The following is a 5,421-nucleotide window of genomic DNA, read 5'->3' as shown; positions in this document are numbered from 1 at the left end:
GGATCACCTGGGTCTGGGATTGAGTGGGGATTGATCTGGGCTGGAGTGAGGCTCTCTCAGGGATTCATTCCTGAGGCTGCTCTGGGTGATGATTCCCCCTCCTGGAGGGCTCAGCGTTCCCTGGAGCTGCTCCTGGGGCTCCTGGATCTCCTGCTGTGGTTTTCCAGCTCGTGGCAGCTTCCCAGCACATCCCTGAGCAGAGGAGTCTGAGCAGCACTTCCTGGTAAGGTCTGCAGGCAGCACTTGTGGAATGCCACTAATTACCGTGTTAATTGGCTTCCTTTTGGTTCCCAGCATATTTTCTAAACAAAAAGCAGGAGGAAGCAGGTGCTATTTGCTTTTTCCATAATAAATGTTGTTCATGTGGGGACCTGAGATCCAGGAATTGTGGGGCCTTTTTTCCTTTTTTATTTGTTCCCTGAAAACTACAGTAAAACTTTCAACCCCTTGGAAAAAGCTCTTCATTGAGCTGGGATGTTCAAAGGATGTTTGTGCTACTTGGAAGATTTAATACATAAAAACATTCCTGGCTTTGTATGGTCATCCTACCTTGAAGGTATTTTCTTTTTTCCCAATGATCCAGGCTCACATTTAGCCCTTGCTGCTATTTTACATTCTAAGGAAAAACACAAAATTAGTATTGAAGGACTAAAAGTTGGCTCTTTGAAGAGGGACAGAGAGGAAGAGGCTGAGCATGGAGACACTGGCAGGGAGGTGAGCAAGGGTTCACTGAAGAGAATTAGGGAACTGTCATTTTCTTACAACAAAACTATGGAAGAATGCAAAGTGTGGGTGTGGTGTTACTATTTGCATTGAAACAATGTAATTTGTCCTTTTTTTCTTAATTTTTTTTTTGCTTTTCTTGATTTTTTTTTTTTTAATTTCAAAAATTGTACAGTCCTAGAGGGGAAAAATTCTTTTCTGTTAATATATTTGCAATTCATGAAAGGATGTGGAAAATCCAAATAAATTACTTTTAAAAGCAGGCTTAGCCCCAGCTGCTTTGGGTCAGGGGTGGGGTTTGCCCTTCAGGAGTTGGGCAAGTGAGAGGTTGGGAAAGGTTTAAGGGCACCTTGGGGTGTGCAGGGCTCTTTTCTGTCCTGTGCCACCCGAGGCTCATCTGTCACAGCTTCCAGGTGGGCTGCAAGGTGCTGGCTGGAGTTTTGGGGGAGGTGGGAGGTGTGACAAGGGTGTGACCTTGGTGTGAGGACCTGGAGCTGCTGGGATGAGTCCAGAGGAGGCTCCAGGGCTGGAGCCTGGCTGGGGGTGCTCACCTGGACAGGAGAAGCTCCAAGGAGAGCTCAGAGCCCTTCCAGGGCCTGAAGGGGCTCCAGGAGAGCTGCAGAGGGACTGGAGACAAGGATGGAGGCACAGGACACAGGGAATGTGTCCTGCCACGTGTCCATCCACTGCCCAAGGCAGGGATGGATGGAATATTGGGGATGAATCCTTCCTGGTGCCCAGAGATGTTGTTGCTGCTCATCCTCACTTCCCATCTTCAAGAATCTCTCAGGTATGGAGCAGGTTAGTTTTATTTTCTTTTTATTCTGCCTTCCATAGCAGGTCCCCACCCTGTGGCTGCAGCTGTTGTTGTTCAGCAGAGAAATTAATTCCCACAGTCTCTTACACTTCCAGAGCTGGAGGAAAAGCTTGCCAGGAAGGAAAGGCTCATGGCTGTGCAGAAATCCCTCCTGCTGCATGTAGGCATCCTGCATTGAACCTTTTACCACTCATTTTTGCCCACCCTAATTGGTAATTTCTGAGAGCTGAGTTTGGCTGTACAAGCAATACTGAGATTAACCCATTCCTAGCTGCTTCCCCCTATTTTCCCCCATGCTCCTGTTGCTCCTGGACATGTGTTCCTGTGTCTGGGGGTCACTGGGTGCAGTAAGAGCTGAGCTGTCCCTCTACAGCCTCCCCCATGGGCTCTGCCTGGTGCTGGACCAGGCTTTGCTCAGGCAGGCTGAGCTTTAGGGGCCTCCAGAGAAAGGCAAAGCAATGATGAAGTTGGATTTTCCATCGTTCTAGAGCTGAATCACAGCTGTGTGCTGAGCACCAGGAGCTGTTTAGGAACACCTACATCTTACCAAGGTTTGTTCTGTTGTTCACCACTGACTGTGGGGCTGCAACATCTCATTTTCTGTCCCTCTGTCCAAGTCTGCGACTTTTAGAGCATGAACTGCTTTTTATTTTTAATGGAGCAGAACTGGGTTTTTCTAAGCCAGGGATCCCAGTGCTTTTAAACTTTGTCACTTCAGAATAAGGTCTTAGTCTGGATTTTTCTGGATAACCAGGAAAAACAATCTGGTTGTTTCATGTTCCCTGGGGAAGGAGAGCAAGGCCAGTGTCTGTGGGGACAGTGAGTGCAGCTGCTCAGTGTGGGATCAGCATGGCCACCTCTCAGAGTGTGTTTGGAGCATCTCAAACTTCCTTCCAGTCCTGAAAGGGGCTGAGAAAAAAAGAGGGAGAGTAACTTTTTACACACGCAGACAGAACAAGAGGGGGAACCACTTTAACTGGGAGAAAATTAGATTATAGATGTGAGGAGGAAATTCTGTACGCAGATTTTGGCAAGGCCCTGGCACAGGGTGCCCAGAGCAGCTGGGGCTGCCCTTGGATTCCTGGCAGTGCCCAAGGCCAGGCTGGGCACTGGGACACTCTGGGACAGTGGGAGTGTCCCTGCCATGGCAGGGTGGCACGGGGTGGGCACTGGACACAGGCCCAGAGGCACGCAGGGGACACGGGCCCTGTGTCACCTGTGGGACGGGGCCTGCTGCCAGCCGTGTCCCCGGTGTCCCCGCAGCCCTCGTCCCCCGCTCCGGTGCTCTCGGTGTCCCGCGGCACCTCCCGCTCCCCCGGCAGGTCCCTCCCCGCCGCGGGACCCGCGCCCCGCACGGAGCACGAGTGGCCTGCGGCCCGCGGGACGCCCCACGCGTGTCCCGGCTCCCGGCCCGGTGCCACCTGCGGGACACCGGCGCCCCGTGACCCCCCAGCCCCGCACCACCCCCGCACCCGGGGCCGCCCCCTCGCCCCCCGCCCGCCGCTCTCGCGGCCCGGCCGGACCCGCGGCTGCCCCGGGGGGTGGGGGCGCGCCCGGGACCCCCCTGTCGGGGCCGGTACCGGGGTTTGGGGGGGGGTCCCGGGCGGGGGGCGGCGGGCGGGGGGGGGGGGGCGCGGGGCAGGGGCCGAGCGGCGGCACGGCATCAATCACCGCCCGCCCCGCCCCCCGCGCTGATTGACGCGGCCGCAGCCAATGGGGCGCGCCCATGCCCCACGCGCAGCCAATGGGCGCGGGGGAGGGCGGAAGGTCCCCGCTTGAAGGCGGCGGAGCGGCGCAGGTAGGAGCGGGCGGGGGGCGCGGAGCGGGCCGGGGGCTCGGGGGGGCGGCCGCGCTCGGCCCGGGGGTCGCGGTCCCCGCCCCGCGGGCAGCGCCGGCCCCGGGCCCCGGCCCCGCCGTCCCGCAACTTGGCCGCGGGGGCCGGGCCGCGGCGGGGCCGGAGGGGGCGGGCGGCCGCTCCCGCCCGGGAGTTGGGGGTCGCGGGCAGGGTCGCGGCGGGCGCCGGGCCCGGGGCGCCGGGAGAGCTCCGCCCCGCCGCGCTGCCCCGGGGGGCCGGGCCCGGCCGGCTCCGTGCGGAGCGGGGACCCCCCCGCCCGCCCCGCGCCTCCATTTTAGCCCGAGGAAGCGAGGCCGGGCCCGGGGGGCTTCGAGAAGGATCGGGGGTGGCGGCAGCCCCGGCCCCCGCGCCCCGGGCCGCGCTGCGAGCGCCGCCGGGCCCGGCCCCGCCGGCCGGCCCGGGGCGGGATGGAGGTAACGGTGGGAGGGGGCGGCGGGGCCCCCTTGTGACAGCCCTTTCTGTCCCCAGCTCCTGCACTTTCCCACCTCCTCGAGTCAATAAATAAGAAACTTACATCGCGTCTGCGGAGGCTGCGAGGATCCGGAGGCCGTCCCCGTGCTGCCCACCTGGAGCGCAGGTGTGAGGATGGGCCTGGCCAGGATGCCCAGCAAGGTACGTGCCGTGTGCCCCGCTGCCCGCGCTGCTCGGGGCTCCCCGGGCCGGCCCGGCCCGCCCGGGGGTGCTCAGGTGCCTCGGCAGGTGCTGGGCTGGCTCCCGACCGTGCCGGATGACGCTGGAGCCCTGCACGTAGTTTCTTGGCTGATGCAGAAGTTTAAAATGGAGGTTTGGTGTTATGGCTGGAAGTGTAGATTCATCCTGTGTGTGTACAGGGTGTTTCTCTCTCCAAAGCCATTCCAGTGCTTGTAGTGAAGAGATGTGGAGGCTCCTCTTGGGAGCATGTGTGTGTATTTACAGGTGTTACCTGTCCTTGTGTGCAGCAGCATCGAGACATCAAGGCACGACTTGCCCAAAAAAAGAAAGATTTCCTGCTCTTTTTTTTCCCTCTATTGTGTTCATCCTTAAACCCCAAGTTTACACTATAAGATCCTTTTAACTTTGCTGATTTGATCTGGTTTGTATATATATTTATAGTATCAAAACAGTTTTGTGTACACCTATCAAAGGGTCTTGGCTTTGTCCTGTGAAAACCAAAGGTCTGAAGCTGGAGTTTCCTGCTCACATTTCTGGTTTCCCTGTGTGTGAGGCAGCCGTGGTGCTCCTGGGTCTGGAGTTGAGCTTGGCAGGGCTTTGCTGGTGTTTCTTTAGAAAAGTGACCTCTTGCCTTGCTGATGTTATTGCACATTAAAAGTGTGTCCTAAACACTCAGGTACAGGAATCAAGTTCTGTGCATCTGAATAAAACCTGAAGAGAAGTGCTGAAGGGAAGGATATTTCCCTCTTTTCATAAATCTACAAGCCAAAGCAGCCTGACTTTAGGCCAATTATTGAGGCTGAATTTAGACAAATTCTCTTGTAATGGGAAAACCAAAAATCTTATCTCAATCCGTTCACACTGACCTTACACAAATCTGCTGTGGTATCTGATCTCCAGTTGGCCAACACAGCAGCAAAGCTCTTGCTCTTTGTACACAGAATAACAGTGAGTTGTTTTGTGGGCTTTAAAAATGGAATTAAATCTCCCTGTTGTGGTTTTGGAGGCTATCGTGAAATACCTTGGAAATCTGTGTTGCTGCAGCTCCTGCTGACACTGGTGGGAATTAGGAGATAACTTCTCTGAAGCGTATTCTTAATTTCCAAAGTGCCACGTGCTGATGTGTTGGGGTTTGACGTGTGGCTGTGTGGAGCCTCATCTACACGGGCACTGGGGTGTTGTCAGCCCTGTGAGTGTCCCATTTGTCCCCGTCCTCAATGCCAGCTCCTTAGTCTCATGCTGCAGTCTGGGAAAACGGTGGAGGAGAAAACCCAGTGAGGTTTCAGAGGGCTGCAGGCCCTGTGGGATGGGGAGATGGGGCTGGTTTGGGAGGGCAGGGAAGGCCTCTGGGTCCTTTGTGCCTGCTGTGAGCTGG

At 56.7% G+C, this 5,421-nt stretch overlaps 1 protein-coding gene across 4 annotated transcripts in view; it reads left to right on the top strand.

Annotated features, from left to right (window-relative positions):
- The first annotated feature begins 3,302 nt into the window (after positions 1-3,302).
- Positions 3,303-5,421, top strand: part of KANSL1 (KAT8 regulatory NSL complex subunit 1) — a 74,471-nt gene continuing 72,352 nt past the window's right edge. For 3 of the 4 annotated variants that reach the window (XM_054281591.1, XM_054281590.1, XM_054281586.1), the window contains exon 1: positions 3,861-4,007. The gene's annotated coding sequence lies outside the window, so the exon portion shown is untranslated. Of the gene's footprint in view, positions 3,339-3,860; positions 4,008-5,421 lie in introns of those variants that run through there. The other variant, XM_054281588.1, reaches the window with a different exon arrangement.

The sequence above is a fragment of the Melozone crissalis genome, unplaced genomic scaffold (genome assembly GCF_028551555.1).
Source record: "Melozone crissalis strain CALT ecotype California unplaced genomic scaffold, PUWL_Pcris_2 ptg000032l_1, whole genome shotgun sequence".
NCBI classification, from domain to species: Eukaryota; Metazoa; Chordata; class Aves; order Passeriformes; family Passerellidae; genus Melozone; species Melozone crissalis.
The sequence above is the reverse complement of the archived record's forward strand: the minus strand, read 5'-3'. Positions and strand labels throughout refer to the sequence as shown.